Source organism: Bidens hawaiensis, unplaced genomic scaffold (genome assembly GCF_021521415.1).
Source record: "Bidens hawaiensis isolate Kalapana, Puna unplaced genomic scaffold, B.hawaiensis_p1.1 tig00074007_1, whole genome shotgun sequence".
NCBI lineage: Eukaryota > Viridiplantae > Streptophyta > Magnoliopsida > Asterales > Asteraceae > Bidens > Bidens hawaiensis.
This window is the reverse complement of record NW_027502857.1, coordinates 18,097-42,385: the sequence shown is the minus strand read 5'-3', so window position 1 is coordinate 42,385 and position 24,289 is coordinate 18,097. Positions and strand designations below refer to the sequence as shown.

Sequence of the window (24,289 nt, the reverse complement as noted above, 5' to 3'; positions counted from 1 at the left end):
ACCATAAAGTAAATAAAGAAGAACCGATAGCATGATTTCGACCAAATCCTTTCATAATCGTTCCCATTCTATATAAACTCAATCCTACATATATCTTACATAAAAAATAAGCATCATATACCGATACTGATCTTTATGAACATCTTCGAAACCTAATCGTCAATAATGACACATAACAAACATATAAATTGTAAAGTGTGTTTATTGCTTTTCTTAGTATCAAGACAAAGATTGCTTAGATCATATGTAACCAATTGGAAGAATCGTCTAGGAGATGATTGAACAAAGGTTACGTGCAATCCATTTACATGGCCATCCTCCATGCGTGTACATCATGTTTCGCTAGTTTCATACATTGTTTTCAAAAGGGGTCCTTCAAGTCTTGACTAACAAAGTTTGGCCCTTCCATACTTTTGGTATCTGTTGCTTGTAAATTAACTATGCCAGTTGGCCAAACAATTGAATAAGAAACAAAGTTCAATTTGGTAGTTTCATATAATCATTCAAATCTTTAAGCTTTAAGAATTGAATAACAAACAAACTTTGTCCGTTGGCCACTATAGCATAATCACATGTGGATTATTACCCGTCATGAAAATGACACATGTTAACATGTTGTGCAAGTCAATTTTTGAATGAAAGCTAATAATATTAAATGAAATGAAACCTTAGAGCTATAAACTTGTTCCTTAATAGCAAGTTTTAAATAAGGATATATTGTGTATTTGTTTTTTCTTTTCTATTTTAATTATATGCATGGTTGTCATTGTTTATATAAGTGACAAGTATGGTCCTATTGATAGTGGAATATAGATCTTCTCCAAGTTAAGTGAAAGATATATATTATATTTTGTGATTATACTATATTACTTTAATATTTGAATCTTCATTTTCATCTCTATTTCCAAAAGAGATTTTGGTATAGTGAATATATATATGAAGTTCACTATCCACATCTCTAAAAAATTAAATGTATTACATTAAGCATTTCTGTTGTATCACGAGTATTGAACAAAGAGACATGGGTGTATCTAGGGCTTAGCGACGATGGGCCGGTCCGTCTTGCTGGAGTGTGGTTCTTATGGCTACGAGTCAGTAAATTTGAGTCCACCATTAGTCAGTGCCCACCGTCGTATACCATCATTAGAAATGAATACTTAAAGTGAAGAGAGAACAAGTTCAAAAGTTGATGGTTCATACCCTTTTCCGATCACCAGCAATGATAAACCGGTGTTGTGGCTTGCGTAAGTTGAAAAATGTGTGTGGGAATAAGGGATGGTGATATTATAACCTATAATTTATTCACTTGTCTTGTCGTTTTGTAGTTTTGAATCGTTTATTATTTAAAATAACTTTTAATAAATTGGTTGGCTAGTTAAGTTATTTTTTTTTACTTAAGTTTAAACCTTTAACATTTTGTTTGGTAGTTATATAAATAAGGGATATTGGTTTTTAAAACTCACAGTTTTCACTCGTTGGTAGATGACACTTCAAAATTTTGAATTGTTATACACCACTCGCAACTTTCATCATATTTGTTTTTGTCACTCCCTCACTAACTGAACACAAACGGCGTTAGTGTTGATGCTGACGTGGACGTTTTTTAATTGAGTTGGCATGCTTATGTGTCATGTGCGGGTCCCACATAGCCATTTCACCTTCTTCTTCATCAAATTAAACCTAGTTCCCTACCCACCTCCATCACCACCCACCTTCACCATCACCAACCTCCACAATTCCACATTTAATTATCACTCTCACACCCTTTTCGCTATGTTTTTCCCGTCGTTACTCTCCGTCGTGAACCACCATACCACCACAGTCACCATCCTACACTCCCTCACCATAGTTACTTCACAGTACTTGCCGCCAGCTCATGCGTATTCGACAACAACCCCTTATCCATCGGCATTGGCAAAAACCCCTTACCCATTGGCGTTAGCAACAACCCCTTACCTGTGGACGGCTCCAGGACCGGAGACGGTGAGGAGGACGACAGGGCAAGAGGTGAGGTAGCCGAAAGCGGATGCGGCATAGATGGAAAATTGTTCGTTGTGGAAGGAGATGAAGCTGATGCTGAGGGACGAAGCGTGTGGCTAAGGTGGTGACAGGGATTCCGACCACGCGAACATGTAGGTTATGCCGTCCAGCGATAGAGCTTTAGCGACGAGGAGGTTGCAGTCAATTTGTTCTGCTGATTCAACCATGAATGAGTATGTGGTAAATAAGATGGAGTTATGATGATTTGAATGTGCTCGACTTTTGTCTACAGAGGTTGGTGATGGAGAAGGTTGGTGGTGATGGAGGTGGGTTGGGAACTAGGGTTACTTTGATGAAGAAGAAGGTGAAATGGCTATGTGGGACCCGCACATGACACATAAGCATGCCAACTTAATTAAAAAACGTCTATGTCAGCATCAACACTAATGTCGTTAGTGTTTCAGTTAGTGAGCGAGTGACAAAAACAAATATGATAAAAGTTCGGAGTGGTATATAACAAATTGAAAGTTAGGAGTGTTATCTACCAACGGGTGAAAGTTGAGAGTATTAAAAAGCAATATCCCTAAAAATAATTAATTTTATTTGATTTTGGGTTTACCTTTTAACAAAATACAACTAAACTATATGTATAATATATATTTAAAATCTTAATGGTGTGTGAGAAAATAATAATTTACTCTCTTACATGTCCAGAAAGCTCATTTCGTTCTTGGCCTCCACAATTGTTTCACCCCCGTAATCTTTGACACGCCTCATTTACCTAATCAACTATGTGCCCCCGTAGCAAAAATTTTTGAAGCCGCCTCTGCAAAGAGATACATATATATACTAACAAAATATAGATATATAGATAAAGAATAAGACGAAGAAAGTTAAACAAAATTTAGATATACATTTTTTAAAATTGAGAGAGATTAATGAAATTGCTCTAATAATCAAGTGTAACCATCAAGTTTGAACCTTGTGTTTATTTTGTGGGCCTCCATAGCTCTCCTCCCTATTAACAATACAATAAGTTTCTGCTCAGAAGTTTAAATAACAAGTAAAATAATTATTTTTAGACAATAATTTATAGTTATTAGTTTTCTTTTATTGTGTATATTTATTCCTCAAATTATGAGATTACATCTTGTAAAAATGTATGATTCTAATATGTGAAAAATAATTGGTTGATTATCCTTTAATATGGTATCAAAACGGAAACAAAAATAATTATTTGACTTGTTATTTAAACTTCTGAGTGGAAACTCACTGTATTGTTAATACTCCCGGGGGAACTCAATTGAACTGTACGAACCACAACCACCATGAACCCCAATAGTCAAGTGTCACAATCAAATTTGAACCCTATGTTTGGCCATACCTTGTAGGCTTTATCGCCTTCACCAAACTTAAATATTGTGATCGGACCAATGTGCATGGGAATAAGGTGATACAGTATTAAATGGTATAATTAATAATTGCTACTATTTAAACTTTAAACAACATTAGTTGTTGTAAAGGTGGAACATAATTACCTGAAGGAAAAAAAAACATCATTTAGGTAGTTTGGTTTCATACAAGGTTGTTATAACATGTCGGATATGACACGATATGACACGATTACCTGTGGTACTAAACACGAACACAACACGATAACTTATCGTGTTATTTTTTTTCAGACACGAACTTGTTTAATAACATGTTAACCTGTTAATGGACATGTTTATAGACAGAATGAATAATACATATGTAAGTGTAATGAAACAAAATTTTCAAAACGAATATAAAAGTCTTAATTAATACATAATCCATAACATTATTGAAACAAAAAACCACAAATCAATAACTTTTATATAGGAAAAAAATAACATAGAAGCAAAAAAACCACAAATTTATAACATGTTTGAAACAAAAACCCATAAAAGAAAATCATAACATCCATTAAAAATATAATATCCTGTTTTGACGGGTTTGAGTGAAATGTTGTATGTAAGTATGACTTTAGGTTTAGGACTTTTAGAAATATATTTATTTACTTTTTAAATTAAAAATCTCCACATGTTACTAAGATGTTAACATGTCTTTAACATATCGAGACACAAATTTAAACATATCTTAAACATATTGACCTATTTAAGACACGAAACAGTTAAGCTTAAACTCAAACCCATTAAAACCCGTGTTGTGTTTAGACGTTGCGTTTGTGGGTGTTAAATGTGATCGTAGGCCGATATAATTAAGTAATAATTAAAAAAAATATAAAAATAAAATCAAATTATAATAATAAAAAAAACTAATCAGTATTGATATCAAATTGAGATGCCTACTTTTGTAGTTAGAGTGCATGACGAAGTTACGTTCACCTTTATTTCGGAAAGATATCATGCAACAGCACCACGTGTCACGATCTCAACTGTTGATCTCTTGCACCGATCATCCCGGAAACCATATAACTAGAGGAAGCCCATCATTCACATTCACATTCACATTCACATTCAAATTCTCATGATGGAACGTTTCCTCTTCATAATCTCCCTCCTGTTAATCTCCGCCGTCGCTTTCGACGATTCCGATCTGTTGATCCGTCAAGTGGTCCCAGACCCATAGCAACAAATCTCAACCGACCATCACCACTTATTCACTCTGTTTAAAACCAAGTTCGGAAAGACGTACGCGACTCAAGAGGAGCATGATTACCGTCTGTCAGTGTTTAAGGCTAACTTACGCCGTGCTAAGCGTCACCAACTGCTTGATCCCACGGCTGAACACGGAGTCACTAAGTTCTCTGATTTGACGTCCTCGGAGTTCCGGAAAACGTACCTGGGGTTGAATAAGAAGGTTCCAGCGTTTCCGGCTGATGCCAACCACGCGCCTATTCTTCCCACCAGTGATCTTCCAGAAGACTTTGATTGGCGTGATCGTGGTGCTGTTACTCCCGTTAAAAATCAGGTATATATATATATATATATATATATATATATGGGAAAGTTAACGTACAACATGTTAAATGTATATTTATAAGTAGTGTAATTATATAATCACATCGTAGTGTAATTATATATGATGTGACTATAATTACACTATGTTGATTCTCACATCACGATAAATTAATTTGTATTTGATCCAAACCCAGTATAATATTAATTTAATTTTGGTTAATTAATTTGTAGTTATCGATCAATTATTCTTTTTTGGTCGAATCAATTTTAGGTTAGTAATTTATAGTTACTGAATCAATTTAGGTTTGTTAGTTTGTAGTTATTGATCAATTAGTTTTGATCGAATCAATTTTAGGTTAATTAGGCTGCAGTTGTTGATTAAATCATTTTTAGGTTAATTAGTTTGTTGTAATGGATCAATTAGTCTTGATCAAAACAATTTAGGTTAATTAGTCTTTGTTCAATCAATCTGAGGTTAACTAATTTGTAGTTAACGAATCGATAATCAATCTTAGGTTAACTAATTTGTAGTAACCGAATTAATTTAGGTTAATTAATCTGTAGTTACTGAATCAGTTTGAGGTTAATTGTTTTGTAGTTATCGATCAATTATTCTTGATTGAATCACTTTTAGGTTTAATAAAATCAATTTTTGGTTAAACAATGGTAGTTTTCGATCAATTAGTCCTGATAAAAGTATTCATGTCAAAATCTGAACACAAATATATTTTGGAAAACATGTAATTTGTTGTTGTTTTACAGAATAATCGAATCGTTTTACATGATATGTTATGATATTAATATTATGGTTAATTAATCGGGTGAGATATCGTTCTAGGGTTCATGCGGATCATGCTGGTCGTTCAGTGTAACAGAAGCTTTGGAAGGATCTCACTTCCTCCAAACAGGGGAATTGGTTAGTCTGAGTGAACAACAACTTATAGATTGTGATCATGAGGTTTGTATCATCTCTTTGACTTAGATTACCACTTTAGTTAAGATAAGTAATTAGACATAATTTAATAAACAATTTTGCAGTGTGATCCAGCTGAAAAGAATTCATGTGATTCGGGATGCAATGGCGGACTAATGAACAATGCATTCGAGTACATACTCAAATCCAGTGGTGTGCAAAAAGAATCGGATTACCCGTACACAGGAAAAGCTGGCAAATGCCACTTTGACAAAACCAAAATCGCTGCATCCGTCTCCAATTTCAGTGTCATTGGCACAGACGAAGACCAAATCGCAGCCAATTTGGTCAAACACGGCCCACTTGCAAGTAATTATCATCGTCATATTTACATATGTTTATGTAACATCTTTGTTCGTGATTATCAAACTTATATTTATCTATTGTTGTTGCAGTTGGAATAAATGCAGCATGGATGCAAACATACATTGGGAAAGTTTCGTGCCCGTATATATGTTCAAAGAAGCGGTTGGATCATGGTGTGCTTCTTGTTGGATACGGTTCGGCTGGTTATGCACCTAGCAGGCTGAAGGAGAAGCCGTATTGGATTATTAAGAATTCATGGGGACCAAATTGGGGAGAGGATGGATACTATAAGCTTTGCAGTGGTTATAATTTGTGTGGTATGGATACCATGGTTTCAGCAGTGGTTTCTACAAGTTCTTGAATTTTGTGTTTGAATTGTTGAGTGAATATTACAAACTTGCTACTATTTACATTATGAATTACAATATGTACAGTATTAGTTGGATCAAAGTCTGTGTGTGTTGATAATTGATTTCATAGACGATTAACTGCTTACTTATGTAATTAGGATGTGTTAAAAAAAGGGTTTATAGTACCTAAATGTAACGAGTTTTTATGTTTTTACTATGATGTTTTATGTGACGAATGTTACCAAAGGAGCAGTGCTCTAGGTGTCCGGTGACTTGCTCTAGGGAAGGTTGTTGGTTTAAGTCTCGTTCATGATAATATGTCATTGTGTCGTGACTCGGGAGCCAAGGATAATACCATCATGAGCTAGGGATCTATCATAGTGGATCATCGGGTGGTGGCTTTCCGTTACAATTGGTAGCGGGCCAAGTCACCAGTCACGTTTGTGTATGTGGTCATGGGTGGCATTTTGCCAATGGGTGTAGTTGAATGACCGTGCTTTGTTGATCGTTCGAAAAAAAATAATTTATGAGATGAACCTATATTTTGTTATGATTTATTGTAAATGACTTGATGGGATGCTACTCTTTGACGTGCATAAAATTTCATTTTGGGTTGATGAAATAAAAATTTACATTTTTGTTTAAAAATTGCTTTCAATTACTTTAGTAATTTATTTATCTTCTAAAGCGTTCATAATGGTTATCTGAATTTATTTAGCCTCTAATTATCAGGTGTTTAAAACGCAATTCATACAAGAAACACTTACAAATTAGATTCGTAAAAGTAATTTTAACACAACATAGTTAAATAAGTTGTTGGGTCTAAAATCACAATAGAATCAAATATGGTTTTAACATGAATGAAAAAAACAATAGTCACCCGTGGTGCTTCTAGTCTAATCGAGACCATATCTAATCTCACAAACCAATTGTCTATATGCATACCTGAATCTTGCTCAAAACTTTATAAAAGTAAACCTAGGTCTCCATAAAAAGAAGAAGAAGTTAACCCGTCCACTAAGGATTTTTTTTTCTTTTGTTTTGTTTTTTTCACCAGGAAATGCTTTTTATGTGGTCAGGTGCCTTTTAACCCGACCTTCGAATTTTACTTTTTTGTTCGGGTGAGATCACATAAATAAGAACTTATGTTTACTCCTGGTAAAATTGAGAGTTGCAATTAGTTTTTTAAGTAATCATTTTCATAAAAAGGTAATGCACCTTTCAATAACAATTTAAAAGGAATAAATTAAGCGTTTGATGGAACTCGATACAATATTTTTTTTCCAGTTGGTTATTCAAATGTGAAAAATACGGATTGATTTGTTCTAAGTATTTTAGACACACTCAGGGGTTGGCATCTGAAAATTTCGAAGGACAATCGAAAAACTTCAACAATAAATAAAAATAAACTACAGGTCAACTGATCCCACACCTTATGTAGTAGGTCCGATCTGTCCATGCTAACATGCTCAAAGACCCGATTGCAGAAAATAAATTAAAGGCAAAACAAAACTAGTAGCCAATAAGCCAAGTGCTTTCTAGTTCTGGGCCAAGATTTCCGGCTCTGCTCTGCAAAAGAAATTTTCTATTTATTGATTTTTTTATCACTTCGTTGCATTTTTCCTATGCAGAGTACCTTGGTTTCCAAACAAGGGCAACGGTCCTGCATGGATACAAGTAGGGCCCATGATGTTAGGCCTGTTAAGAAAATTACATGGGCTATCTAATTAAACTTTAGAACACAATACGAAACTATTTAAAGGGCTAATTACCAAAATAGATAAATTTTGACCCTTTTTTTTTTTTCAAAATAGACATATCTAAATTATCTTACATTTTTCCAATCAGTGAGTTTTTAATCAATAAACAAGTGACACGACAGCGACGCCGGCTAAATTTAGCCGCCACTTTATTGACATGGAATTTTGTGAAAAGTAAACGGACCCACCTTTAGCCTATTAAAATTCGACACGTGTCAAAGGCAGCTAAACTTAGCCTACGTCTCTGGCTTAACTCTTAGCCGGCTCCATATATATTCCTTCTTAGTTGTCTCCAACTCGGCTTGTAGACTAAAACTTCACTTAGTCGTCTTCTTTTTTTCTTTTAGCCCGTCTAATTTTAGCTGCCAAAATTCAAAATATTTACCAAACCAATTAAATAATTAGCCGGCGTTCATTTTTTCTCTCTTAGCCATCTTCATTTAGCCGTCACATTAAATACTTTAACTACCAAATTAAATATTTAGTCGGCTCACATTTTGTTTCTCTCTTAGCGTCATGTTTTAGCAGGCAAAGTTAAATATTTTACTTACTTAATAAAACACTTGGCTAGCTTTCATTCTTTTTTTTACTACTAGGATATAGCTCGTGTGATACACGGGTGGTTAAAAAAGACAACTTGGTTAATAATTCTATAAATATTAATAGTATTAGTTGGCATATTAGTTAATTAATCTAGTAGAATGACACGTGAAAGAATGGTTTTGATTTATAGTATAGGTAGATAGGTAGATTATTCGTCAAAACTGGTAAGGCCCTGTTCCCGGTGCCTCACTTTGGACGTTGGATTTACCCATCAACATACTTCTAAATATCAGAGTTAATTAAAAATTTCGCGGAATTTAAACTTCAACCATAATATTACATATCATTTAAAATCGTGTCTTATCATCTCTTGTCTTTCGACATAAAAACATCATTTAATAAAAGCATCACAGGTCTTCAGATGCCAGCTTCTTATTCTTCTACCATGTTTCCTCCTCAAGCCAGTTGTCTCATCCTACTCACCTGCGTGCATACTAAAAGTCAGCTACGCTGAGTGAGCTCTAGTTAATCAGGCAACATACATTACATACACATTCTTACTTATAAATACGTATCCGAAGATACAAATCACATTCTTAACCTGTTACCTTTCTTATTACATACTTTCATTCTTTCTTTCATACTTTCTTTACCTTCATGAGACCTACATAACTAACGTTACGTTTTAAAGAGTCTTCCGCCCTATAACCTCACAGATATTGAGTCCCTAACATCATAAATATTATAAGGGTCTGGTCCCCAACATCACAGATATTATAAAGGTCTAGTCCCTATTCTCACAGATATTATTAGGGTCTGGTCCCTATCCTCACATATATTATTAGGGTCTGGTCCCTATGATCACAGATATTATTAGGGTCTGGTCCCTTTATTTCGTGCGTCCAAACCATATCCTTCTTTTACATACACATTCCATTACATAATTTCATAAATACATATATCATACTAGGCATACTACACATTACCTTCCCTGACTATATGTGTAATATCCGAAGATCGTTCACGCACCGACAAACATTCATTTATAATCATCAATATAATATAACTATCATATCAATCATTATGACATACACTTACCACTTAAGGTAAGTGTATTAACATTCACCTCGAGTATGCACACAACCCCGAAAACATAACAATGAAGTGGGGCTAAAAACTCACTTGAACGTGGTTACATTTGGAGTTAATGGTATTCCTATATTTAGTTGAGCACGGCTAATTGTATAAAAAATTTCACGTATCAATTAACTATCACTACCCTTATCGTGTTTCTAGTTTAATATAACCTTCAACGAACAAGGGTCCGGGGGCAGCGCCCTTGGCAGTGGGGTCTAGGGGCGGCAACCCCTAGCAGGGTCCAAGGGGCAGAGCCCATGGCTGGGTTCGAGCTGATTAAATATTTAAGTAATAATTCATTCTGGATAAGCATCATTCACTATCCCATTCATTATGATGAATGATTCCATTCGTTATAACGAATGGCTTGATCTGAGTCTTAATGAGAAGAATGAGTGCATAACGAATGACTAAGGCCATTCGTGCTTTCTTTAAAATGAATGAAAGGCCCATTCGTTACACGAGGACTATAACGAATGGCTCAATTCGCTGTCTTCTCATGGCGAATGAATGGATGATGAATGAATTAGGTCATCCGTGACTTCTATAGGACGAATGAGGGCTCATTCGTTAAGCATACATTCTCATTCGTTATGATTTCTTAACGAATGACTAGCGATTTGTTCAATCATGACGAATGCGCATCGGTATTATCCAGATCTTTGTCTCATGGTTCAAAGTCAAAATCGATAAGAACAGTCAACACCAGGTCTGCAATTATCCTTCGATTCACAACGAAACAACATAAAATTAGTGTTATTGAACTTGTATACCCAAAAGTCTAGAAAATAATAAGCCAAATAAGGTAGGCATAATGCCCGAATAAAATAATAATAAAATATTAAAGGCTTAAAACCCTAAGTCAGAGATATATTCGATACCTCGAAAGTGAACAAAAGAAAATATAACAAAGAAATATAAATAAGAAATGAAAATATTAAATAATTCTTTAATAATAACATTATAATGAAAGTTGTTATTTAAAGTAAAGAAATAAAGTATACGTTTCTTCTTAAATAAGAAACGTAATGTCTGAGAAAAGTAAATAAGTAAAACTAAGAGTTTAACTTATAAAAAATAAAATGGAAAAGATGAAAATAGAAAATAGTTCTAGTTGTTATTATTTAAGTTTATTATTAGATTTCTTAAGTAATAAGTAAATATATTATACATTTCTTCAAGAAGAAGAAATAGTGTTTAAAAAAGTAGACAAGTTAAACTAAAAGTTTTAAACGTGTGAAAATAAAGAAAAGTATTTATAACTAAAGGTTCATCTTGTAAAAGAAAAGAAAAACAAATAAGTTAAATTAAAGATTTTTAACTTATAAAAAAAGAAAGAATATTTAAACTAAAGGTTTAAATAAAGAAAATATATTTTAAACTAAAAGTTTAAAAGAAAACATAATCGAGGTGAAGATTATACAAAAGAGACTAAAAGTCTTAAGCCGGATTAAAGATCCGACTAATAAAAAGTTATACTCGTACTATAGGTGCGAGATAGTAAATAAAGGAGGAACCGATCAGTGTATTAAAGTTGATCTTTTCAAGAAAAGGTAAATAAAAATATTTTTGCGTCAGCGTTTTCACCAGCATATAGCTGAGGTATTTTTCTAACTTTTCAGGAAGTTATAGTATTAAGAATTAGAGCCATTCATGAAGTAGATGTTCGCAAGGTAGAGATGACTCATTGTTTAAATTATTAAAATAACATGCTAAATTAAACAAAGATTTATAAAACAAAAATACTTGGGTATTTATTACCCGAGAAGCTTTTTCAAACAAAAGAACTTATATTTTATTTATAATGATTTCAAAGTGTGTAAATATTTTATTTTAAATAATAAAAGTCTTACGCTAAAATAAATTTTGATAATTTTACAAAATCGGTACCAACTGGTGGTCACACGTCTAGGCCCTAAGTCAGGGTATGACAGGTTGGTATCAGAGTCATCGATCTTAGCGAATTAAGTATTCAGTTATACCTAGGCTTTGATTAAGTGATAGATAAAAAAAATTACAAGGTTTTATAGGTTTAGTAAAGTTTAAATACTTAAATTAACAATATCAAAATTTTGACAATATATAAAAAGGGTTAAGGATGTGATATAACACGTACGTATAAGATAAGAACGCCTGTCTACCTAATCAAATAATGTGGAAGTATCCGACTACCATTCGACTAAAGGAACAAGTCAAACTTCCAACAGAAAAGGAAGAAGAAGATACAAATTTAGCTATACCCAAAATTTCACTATATGAATAGTAAAGGGGTTTCAAACAACAGAAAATAAAGAAAAAAATGCTTGAAACATGATCAAATAAAACAAATCAATTAGTAGATATAAAGATATAAAGATCCTCATTCATGATGAATAAGTAAACTGGAATTATATATAATATACAAAGAATAAAACAATTAATTCATCTAATTGATAGCAATGAGATTTTGCTAAACCATTTCGTAGTAGAAAACTTGCGCAATACAAGATAGGTTTTGATTCCAAAGAAGTTAATAGTGAGAGGAACATAAGAAATAAAGAAATGAATGACCAATATAAAGACGAAGTTCGGAAAACGATTAATGAAACTATGGCTCCGATAATGAAGATACTTAATAACCCTAGACAGTTAGGATCAAGAAAAAGGACTCAAAGCGAGCCTGATTCTTCAAAAGAAAGGTGTAACCAATTTAGTCATGAGAATGACTTAAGGAATAAGAATAACAAGAAACCTAAAATTCATCCGGAAATTTTTTTTTATAATTTCAAAACCTATAAACCTAAGAAATTCCATGAAAATGAAAATACCATATCCACCTTGAATTGGCTTAAGGAGCAAGAGTCAATCTTAAACAATATTACATGCACAAGTAAACAAGCCATTTGGTGTTCTTCGTAAATGTTCAAAAATAAAGCTCTTGAGTGGTGGAGAATATTACTTCAAGTTAAATGAAATGAAGTAATGTACGATTTAAGTTGGGAAGAATTTAAATATCTTATTCTACAGAAATTTTGCCCAATTAACAAAATAAAACAAAACCAAATCTTGCTATGGGTCCAAAAGGTCGTTAATAATAATCTCAGGGAATACAATGCTAAATTATTAGAATATTGTTAAGTAACTCTGTAATTATATGATTTGGAGTTCGACAAAATGATGAAATATATATCTGGACTACCAAAAGAGACGAGAAGGGTAGTAAGATTTCATGTACCAAAAACAACCTTCGAGGCTATGATGTTAGCCAAACATGCAATAAATCCAAAAGAAAAAGATAACGATAACGCAAAAGACGTAAAGAAACTTAAGAAAGAAAAAGGATCTCCTAAATTCACAAGTCCCTGGTGTGGAATCTGTAGAAAAAGGCATCAAGGAAAATGTAAGAAGCAAATCAACATAGTCATGTGTACTTTCTGTAAGAGAAAAGGTCATTCAAAGAATAATTGTAGAAGAAAAACGGCTACATGTTTCATATATGGAGAAAAAGGACATAGCAAGTATGATTGTCCGAAAATGGAACAAGTAGGAGCAAAGATGAAGAGACGAACATTGGAACACTCATGACATATACATGAATAAATGTCAAGACAAGCAAACAAAGACAAGAGTAGGTCAAAGGGATGTTAACTCTTGTAATAATTATTAGTTTAGTTAACTCTTGTAACCCGTTTACAAACTCATTTTAAACGAGAGATTTTGTAACGAGAAATGGGTATTTAAGTCCCTAATATATATAAAGAAAATATTAGCATATAGATCGTGTCTTTACACTAGAATGCTATTATTTATTCAAGTTTAAAACTAGAAATGAAATAACCTATCATAAACAGAAAAATGAATATAAAGAAAAGAATCGATTAAATGAAACATAACAATATCAATCCTTAAAGAAGATAGAAACTAAGAAAGAATCGAAAGGATGATCGATGGAAGGAAACTATCAAAATCATGAAGGATAAGATGCCATGAAGATTTCTGCAAAAGAGATTCGATTGACTGAATCCAAGAAATATCTAGTTAACGTTAGCTAATATTTAGAATAACTGGAGGTAAGGTAAATAATTAAACACCATTGGCCACTGTGTTTAGCGATTTACAATTAGTTATGATATTCTAAACTATAAACTTACTATATCACTCAAAGATATAGAGCTAACAAAAGAGATATACTACAATAATAAAAAGCCAAACAAGATAGCCATAGAAAGAGGCTATTTGATGTGTGTATAATGATGCTCTCAAAACTAAGCTTTAAATTTATTAAACGAAAATCCTAAAGGAACCACACAAAACTGGCAAGTGTACCGATCACTAATAGTATAGCACTAAGGAAGTCCGAGTGTCGAACACAAGGACACGTGAAAACGTATTTAATACTTAACCCTAATAAGACTCACCTAAGAATAATATATTTTTAATTATTTTTAATTATTAACTACTTAACCTAACTTAAATTAACTTAAAAGACATAAATTAAGAAAACTAGACGAAACTGTGAAAATAAGTTTTATCAATGGGAAAAATGTCTACCTAGGTAAGAATCCTATTGAAGGTATAATAAGAGAATGGATTGTAGAATCTCACGACACCGGTTCCTAAGGATGACACAACTAAGGTTCACTCAGGAAGCTAGATTACCTCTCGGTCTCACTAACAAACCCTAACCTACACTTAGTTGATTTTAAGAACTAACCGGGTGACGAATTGTTAAAGTGCTCTAATGCCGACACTCCTCTCGGTCTCAACGACACACTACCCTAATGGAGAAGAATACTACGCAACCAAGGATAGAGGAACAATTTATTTCAACTTAAACTAGGTCAACTAATCGCTCACAAACCCAAACCCGAAAAGAACTGAACCCGCTCTCGCGCGATCCTAATCCTAACAAGTATAAGGTATGAGACGAGTTTACTTCCTATCACCTCTCGGTCTCTAAGAAGGTGTCTACCCACTGATTATATACAATTAATACACTCACTTAACCCTACGGTTGTACTTCCCGCAAACAAACCCTAAACACCTAGTAAAGAGTTCTAACAAGCAAAAAATCAATCAAAAGTCATTAAATAAATCAAAGCAAGAGGTATATGAGTGCAATTAACAAATTTACAGCCACTAAACACAACCTAATTCAATGTTAAAAAAACTTTACATTAACAATTCAAGCCATGATCATCAACAATCCAAACTACTTACTAAAACCTAACAATAATCATCTAACCTAGGTAGAACTAACAACTTTAGCTACGCATTAATTTTGGACAGCAGCAAACAATGGATTTAAACATCATAAACATCAACATAAACATAATAAAACTCATTAAATATTCAAGAAAAATCAAACACAAGTCAATCTCTAAGTTACTTGCAAAACAATCCAACATAAAAGATTAAACTTAACAAGTTAGGGTTCTTGAACAAAAGAACAAAGTTTATGAATGATTACTTCAATGTTATAGCTGGGATTATGAATGAATGAAGCACCAGCAGCTGTACCAAGTTAACCCGAGCCTTCCTTCTTCTTCCCTAGCCGCCAAAACAGCCTAGCCGCCCTCTTTATTTTTTTCTCCTTGCTGTTCCGATCGGACAGATTGTAGGGGTTAGGGTTTTTATTTTTTTTTTTTCTTGTAGTTAATATAATAATGCATGTAAGGCTTAGCTTGTGGGCTTGGGTCGGGCCTTGACTTGTAGTATTGAAACTTGACCAAATAAGCCCCTAAAGTCTTCAAATTTAACTCTTTTTTCCATCAAAGCTCAAAACCTACAAGTAATCAATCATCTTTGTAAAATTAAGCATAAACAAGCCATAAATCTTAATAATTAAACTAATAAAGTACTTAAATCATGATAAAACGATATGGAAAGCAAGTGTGTTTTACAACACATCAAACATCACCACACTTAAGTCTTTTTCGTCCCTGAAAAAGTAATCTACACATGATCATAACCAAGTGAAAAACAACAAACTATCAGATTATTATCATTTTCAAAGCACAAGAAACAGCCTGACATATTGACCGCGATTGCCGATATTGTTGTCCACTTGAACCCAGCCACCAGCCAATCAAGCCCCCTTTTGCATTAAACATTTTAAGTTTAAAAATTAAGGCTACACCTACCCTATCTCAGACAAAGAGAGCTAGAAAAAACTAGAGTCGAAGCAAACTGGTTCGACAAATCACCATAAGCCAAGGACTCGTTGATGGTACTAAATAGATGCAATCGGTGAAATTTTGATGGATGAACGGTCATGTGGAGGTCGTACGAGCTATTCCTAAATATTATTGGACTTTGTCCTATAAATTCCTAATTTCATATTTTGTAAGGCCCTGTTCCCGGTAGTCCTACTTTAGCGTCAGATTTACTCATAAACACAGTCTTTACAAATCAGATTTAATTAAAACTTTCGCGGAATATAAAACTTTAACCTTTTATTACAAAACATTAAATCTTTTCTTTGATACCGTAACACAAAACATTTTATTTAAAACATACTTTCTTCTTTCTTCAGATGCCAGCCGTTCAATCCATGCGACGTGTCATCCTCATGTTAACTCTATAATCAGCTCACCTGCGTGCATACTAAAAGTCAGCTATGCTGAGTGAGTTCTAGTTAATCAAGCAACTTATCATACAACCACTACATGCATCATATACGTATCCAAAGGCACGTAGCCCACTATCTGACCTGCTCACCTTACCACTTAACCTCTTATTTGCCCCTACCACTTAGCCACTTTAATAACGAATGACGTTATCCCACTTTGCCACTTTAATAACGTATAACGTTATGCCACTTTGCCACTTTAATAACGAAGTCACGTATAGGCTTACCCTACCACGTACTATCGTCATGCCACTAACACTCTTACTAGACTCTTGCCACTTCTAACATACTCTAACTCTACTTGTTTACATCACACTTCATATCATTACATCATTTACATAATAGTCAAGTTACATCATAACATTTACACACTTAATACCACTTAGAGACCATTTCCCTTGCCGACACGTGCAATATCCGAAGATCGTTCACGCCCCGACAAGCATTATTTATTAGCTACTTGTATAACATCTATAGCATACACTTACCACTTAAGGTAAGTGTATTCACACTTCACATCGAGTATGCACACAACCCCGAAAACATAACAAGGAAATGGGGCAAGAAACTCACCTGAACTCTGCTTCTTTCTCTGATAGTTGTTAATCCCTTCTTTAACTGAGCTCGGCTGACTGTATATAAGCTATACGTATCAAAACTCGTCCTATCGTATCAGATTTCTTTTACTTAGTATTAAGCGAACTTAGTATTAAGCGAACTTAGTATTAAGCGAACTTAGTATATGCGAACTTATTAAGTACGCGAAGTTAACCAGCAGGCGAACTTCTTCAGTACGCGAAGTTAACCAGCAGGCGAACTTAACGCGCATCAGCTACGGGTTTGGTTTTAACAACATTTAAACCTTTGATATGGTATTAACCATTCCTGTAAACGTTCCCACAGCTATTTTTGGATAAGTCTTGCCCCGGGGAACCATAAAGTTTGGACCTTTAGGCTTAAAATGTTACAAACTAGACCTAAGGTTTATTTAAACGAGCCGTACATAACCATGAGTTCGTTAAGTCCATTTTAATCTTAAAGTTTGCAACTTTACGATTTGTCTAGACCCGATCTATCATCCTACCAATTTTTATGTAAATCCGTTCATGAAAAGTAAAAATTTTTTTTAACAAAAACGTACCTTTGAGGTTTTTGTTTGAAATCACTCGAGATGCTCAAAACCATATCAAACGAACTCCGATTTGAGTGATTCAAGCGGCCACGGAACCGTCTCGTCCCGATCTACAAACACATTAGCTCACATTTGCCGGAAACCGCCGCTACAATCGCCGAAATAGTGAAACAGTGGCCGGAAATCCTCATTTTGAGCTGCTACGGTTTTGCTGATAAAAACCGTACTTCCCGACTTCCGATCGAAGATCTAATCGGTGGGAATCTTCATTTATATACCTTGAACACTCAGTTAAAATTTGAGACCGATCCGATGGCTAGATCTCTGGTAATATTTGTGTCTTTGCGGGTGGTTTTCTCAAAAACGGGAATTGGGTTAAGTGTGTGTTTTGATGGTGTAGGCTATGGTGTGGAGATGTAAGAAAATGGAAAGTATTAGGGTTTAAGGGGTATTTATACTCCCTTAAGCCCATGGACCTAAGGCCCATCTTTCCTTTTTTGGTCCATAATTAATTCCATTTAATTAGTCTTGAACCATCTTTGTTATTTTATTATTTCTTTAACCACTTAAGTAAACTTTGTCTACTATACGAATATATATAAAATATTATTATTAAATTTTGGGATGTTACATATTTATTGACTAAGAACCTTCGAGCCCCAATAGTGTATCCTTAGAGTCACCATCCCTAAGGTAACACGTAAACTCTAAGTCCCGTTTAGTATGTGCATCATTGGCCTCTTTTTCTAACTTTAAACAATGCTAATTTGGCATTTTACAATACATAACTTTCTTCATAAGCATTTTGCTTGTCTTGAACAACTTTGGATAATACAATACATAACAAACTTTCAAAACATACTCTTTTTTATATCACTCTAAAATATATAACTATTTATAAGCTCGTAAAAGATGGACATGTGGTGTGTGCTGTTTTGAGTGCATTTAATTGTTACCATCTCAAAGTTTTCAGATTATGGTAATCCTCCCTAAGCATCGAAATTCGGTTTCACCGTTTTTAAATTATTATATATATATATAAAAACATGCTAATGAGGACTATCAAAGCTAGTTGGGCCTACCGACATATCCCAAATCAGATATGTAAACCATCCCTTTTATTATTATTATTATTATTATTGATGTAGATGTCGTCCTCTAATAAAAAACAAGTATTTATGAAGCTTAAATACCTATAACTAGTACGGGTAAGTAAGGTCGTCTCTACAGGGAATCAATGGAAAGTGCAAGTAAAGTTCATTATTATTAATTATTATTCTAAGCGGACAATCGATGTCAAGCAGTTTATAAAGATGATTATAAGAACAAACGGTTACTTGGAAAAGTTTGTAAACAATAATGAGAAAACGATTCACTTTAGGTTCAGGTAATGTGATGACCGACTAATCACAGATTCAAAAGATTAATTCCGCAGTAATTACTAAACCTAACAGTTGGGTTGTGAGGACAAACGATACCCTAACCGTATTGTTGACACAACTGAACTCCGGTTTACCCAATTACCAGTTTAAAATATGAAAATAAGTTATAAGCAATGACTAACGATTATTGGTTCAATGACATAAGAGCTAACCCTACATGTGATGAACACAACCAGAAAAGTGATGCAAAGTTTGATAATCAAAATCATAAACTGTTTAAACAATCAATTCATAATGTAAAACAAGATTAAAAACAATCAATCAAGTTCATAGTCATTCAAAACATAGAATATGATCAAAGTTAGTTTACACAAAACCCTAGCCTAAAGTGAATACAGTGGTTTAGCCTGACATCGCATCACGAAGGATTCGCTTATCTGATGAGAGGATGAAAGCATGCGATGAACGAACGAACCGGAGGCTTCGGAATGGTGGAAAATCGTCCTAGGGCTTGTACTTGGTTGAAGGAATGAAGGATTGGTCGAATGGGGGCTGAAAACTCAATATAATAGAGTTAGGTTTTAATTTCCCATATGGAGGACTTTAGCGTGGCGCTAAAGTCCATGGGGTGAGACTTTAGCGCGTCTCTAAAGTCCGCCTTCCTGATGTGAGTCTTTAGAGTATCTCTAAACTCCCTTAGCGCCGCGCTAAGGGTGTCTGACAGAATTTTCTTCATTTATTTTGCATCGGAAAGCTTGCCCATCATTATGAGTCTTCTACATCTTCGTTGCAAGCCCGTAATTCATACCGATAAGCGTCCTTAACGCCAAGTATCCTGAAACACATAAACACGCTTGAAGTACCAAAGTTCATATAATATTTAAACTAAAAGTAAACAAATAATATAATAATATACACGACTTTTGCCCGATTGTCACATCCCCACACTTATCTTTTGCTTTCCCTCAAGCAAACTTTCATGCAACACATACACCTCGATCGATAATTCATCAATTACCACGATTAATACTAGTGAGGTATAAGGTCATACCCAATTCCCAAGAACTGACACTGTCAAGGTTGATAACCCACCAATTAATTTAATGTTACAATTTAAAACTATGGAACCGCCCAAACAAGTGTACTTTTTTTCCGGTTAAGGCACACATGGTCATATCCCTCATAATATAATATCTCTCCTCTTGGTTTAATATCTGGACCAAGAAAAAATGTGCTAGCATCTCTCTGCCCTCTATACCAAGTATGAACACAATGTAATAAGCTTGGAAGCAAGTCATTTCTCCACCCATTACCCACCGGTTGCATAGATAATAGAACTAAGGGTTTTGATGTGGCTTAGGTTAGGGTGTGGAAGTGGAATTATTTGGTAGCTTATGGTGGATGAGACCAATTTATCCAAACAAACAAACAACTCACTCACTATTATTTACAAACGACATTAACTCAAACATCGACTCTTTTTGAGATTTTCTTTGATTTTTCAACTTTTTTTCTTTCTTTCTTTTTTTTTTCTTTTTTTTTTCTTTTTTTTGTTTTTTTACAAATACTAACATCAATATATACAAACAAATGAATCGAGACATACGTACATTGTGTACTATGATCGACAAACACCTTATATACAACTCTTGACATACCGAATTTCATCCACAGGGTTAAAAATAATAAAGGCCAAGGCAAACACGGTTTGTAATGTGGGTTAAACAAACGAAAGGGAAAAGGCACAATTGGCTCCTAGGGGATAATGTAGGGTTGGGAGTATTTATTTATTTATTTATTTATTTATTTTAATGTAAAGGTCATTATATGTGGGTTTCTACAGTCCTATTTCTCCATACAGGTGGTGGTATTAAGATCTCGAAATGCATGAGACAACCAAGTTCTAGATATCATGGACATACTGGTTACTCTCTATAATGGCACTCGTATGACATGTGTATATACTATGTATTATATGTGTATTATATATATGTGGTCAACTCACACACGTACCGTAGGAATAAGGTTGCCGATATAAACATGTGTACCTGTCCCCATGACTCGTTATCCCCATCTAAACGGTCCATTTTATTTTTCTTTTTGAAAAACATTTGCGTGGGAAGACTTTCGAGAAGCTTAAAAACTGACCATGACCAAAGACCTCTACTTGGCATTAATAATAGCAATACATTATTTACAATTCCGGCTTTTGCGCACAATCAAGGCACTCTAAGGCAAAAATTTTAATTTTTCCCCCATCCCCACACTTGAGGTTGACATTGTCCTCAATTTTTAAAATTTAGCATTTAAAAGAACATTAACGAGGACGGGGTTAAAATTGACTGATTATATATTTTAAAACTGGGCTTAATGTGATGGTCCTAAAAATTATACAACTATAAAATTACACTTTTAACAATAAAACAAAAAGAATTATGAAAACAAAATCACCTGATAAGAAAAATAAGCCACTCAAATATACTCTTGGTTGCGCTCAACAAACCCGACTCTTCAATTCACTCAACAGTATCTGCAAACTCTCACACGTGTAGAAGCACGCTTCTCACAACCATTAGGATAGGTATTTTAAACCGTTTGCAAAACCGTTAATTTTAATTACCAAGCCAAGTTATATAAATTTCATAACTAAATTTGTTAAACTAGTAAAATTTTTAAAAGACCTAACTCACTTTCGTAGGAATCACGATTACATTTAGCGTATGCAACAAGCCCTTTAAACCCCCCGGTAGCCCGGGTGGACGAGTGAGGTCCCGTGAGGGTTTATAGTGAACTACATCCACAAAGTTCAAATACAACACAAAAATACAAATAAACAGCAGCAGTTTTAAAAGTTATGCATATATTACCCAGCCGATTACCCCTTTATACATTTTTCCTTTAAGTATATTAAATTTAGTACAGACCGTCATGATATAAAAACAAAAATAAGGGGAAAATAAAAGATAAACCCAAAATTAACCGGCTATTACTGCTACTGCATCCATCATCAACTACTCCATGTCACCGGCCTCGCCGGTTCCCGAACCTCCTGCCTCAGAATCACGCCCAACATAACCTGATCCACCCATGTCAGAAGACGGCCTCAGACAGTCTGGCATTGGTACCTGCAAATGATCAAATAAATCATGAAAACAAGTCTGACTCTCCTCATGCATTGCTAGCTGCCTCTCAAACACATACTCTAAGGTCAACGGTTGTGGCTGTGGTGGTAGACGGGTCGGCCGTGGTGCTCGTATGCGGGGCTGAGCGAGTGGTCTCTCAATCTGATATCTCTGCGAACTACTGCCTGCCCCAGCTGATACACGTGCCTCCACCAGAGGTGGAGGATCCTCATACGTGCACATACCTGCCTTCTTTGCATCAACTACATTCACGACCTCTGTGTCCAAACCCGAAGTCAAATAAGCAGCAGAATATTTCTCAAACACCCCCAATGCGGCTGCAATCTGGGAGATAACAGGCCCCAAAGGCAACCTAGCCAACACATTCTCAGCACGACGTCCACCCCGACCCATGGATGATAATAAAAGGGTAGCCAGGTTAACGTCATGTTGGCCAATAATGCTATATAAACACATCAAGTCCAGATTGCTACACTTATCATGACCCGACTGACGACCAACGAAAGTGGAAGTAATAACTCTATGAATATAACTATGAACGGGATCCCAAATGACAGATGAAACCGCATTACTAGCATGCGGGCCCTCAGCAATAGTTGATCAAAAAGCAGCCAGATCAGTGGCTGTAATCCAATACCGTCGGGTCCCCGGAGTATAGCCCCGAACACTCTTCGTGAACGCACTCGTCTGCACCTCCTCCTTGGTATACAATCCAGTAAGTACCGCAAATCTCAGCACTGACATCTCAAATACCTGCCTCCCCAATGAAAACGAGACTGCATGTTCGCTAAAGAAATCACCCGTCTTGTGTCTAATTGTAGCATAAAATTTGTGAACCAATTCGACATATTGTGTGCTCTCAAACCTCAATATTGTGGCCCAACGTGGCCCCAACAACGTCCTAACCCTCTAAGCCTGACCCAATGTGCCCAACAACTCCCAATTAAACATACAATGACGCAACAGTGGCGCCTCCCAAATCCTATCATATATTTCCCTTTCCGTGGTATTCAAACTGAACCTCCAATATAATATGCGGTGTATCCTCGTCCCCCTTAATCTCGTCAACCGACGCCTCCTCAATCGGTATCTCTTCCACCTCGTAACGAATACGACGACCATATTGTTGCGCTATCGGGTCAAACACGGGCTGCCTACGGGGTGGCTTTCGCCTCACGGGTCTCGAACCACTTTGTTCTTGTGACATATCTGCAAAATAATAATTCTAGTAATCAGTTCGGGTCACCTGAAATCGTATTGACAACCGTATAGTGTTTCGGTCGCGATTGTCAATACGACAAAATAAGTACTCCTATATATATATATACACAAATAATTATAAAACTAGAAAATAAAAAAAAACAAGATTGTCGGAAGTGCTAATATAAAGTTTAGAAAACTCGGTTTATTCCCCCGAATGGATTTTAAGTACGGGTGATTAACCGTTTACTCGTGTAAAGTTTCATTAATCAAAATAATTCCCGACAATCCAACGACACAATAACGAACCAAAACAAAAGTATACAAAACTTTGCCTCGATATTCCAATAGTTCTATTCAAAAAAAATTTACCAACCCGAAAAAATCCAACCTCAAAAATCCGTCCCGTCACATTCAAAAATCCCCACTCTTCAGAATAATCATATTCACTTAAGACTCGACCACTCTTTTCCATTTTCAAATTACCAACTTTTAATCCCGAGCATGCCCGACACCTAAACCACATAACCCGGTTCTCACTTAATAACATTTTTTTTTTGCATTCCAAATAACTCATACCCGACACCCATTTAACCCGAAAGTTCAAAACAAGTACATAATCAAATAATGATAACTTGAACTCGTACATGGGATCTGTTAAACAAGAAATTAACAAGTGCTTGGTGTACAGTGGTAGTGATGGGACTGGTTTGGTGGTGTTCGCCGGCGGCAGAGGTAGGGTTTGGTGGTGAAGGAGGTTGGTTTGGTGTGGAGGTGTGGTGACAAACAACGGAGGTAGACGGAGGGTGCGATGGTAGACAGCCGGCGGTA

General features: G+C 35.0%; 1 pseudogene across 1 annotated transcript; it reads left to right on the top strand.

The window, feature by feature from the left end:
• Positions 1-4,488: 4,488 nt before the first annotated feature.
• On the top strand, positions 4,489-6,800 carry LOC143606276 (cysteine proteinase 15A-like; annotated as a pseudogene). Its single transcript, XR_013148722.1, has 4 exons — positions 4,489-4,932; positions 5,761-5,880; positions 5,961-6,204; positions 6,291-6,800. The product of XR_013148722.1 is annotated as a cysteine proteinase 15A-like (transcript).
• The last annotated feature ends 17,489 nt before the right edge of the window (positions 6,801-24,289 follow it).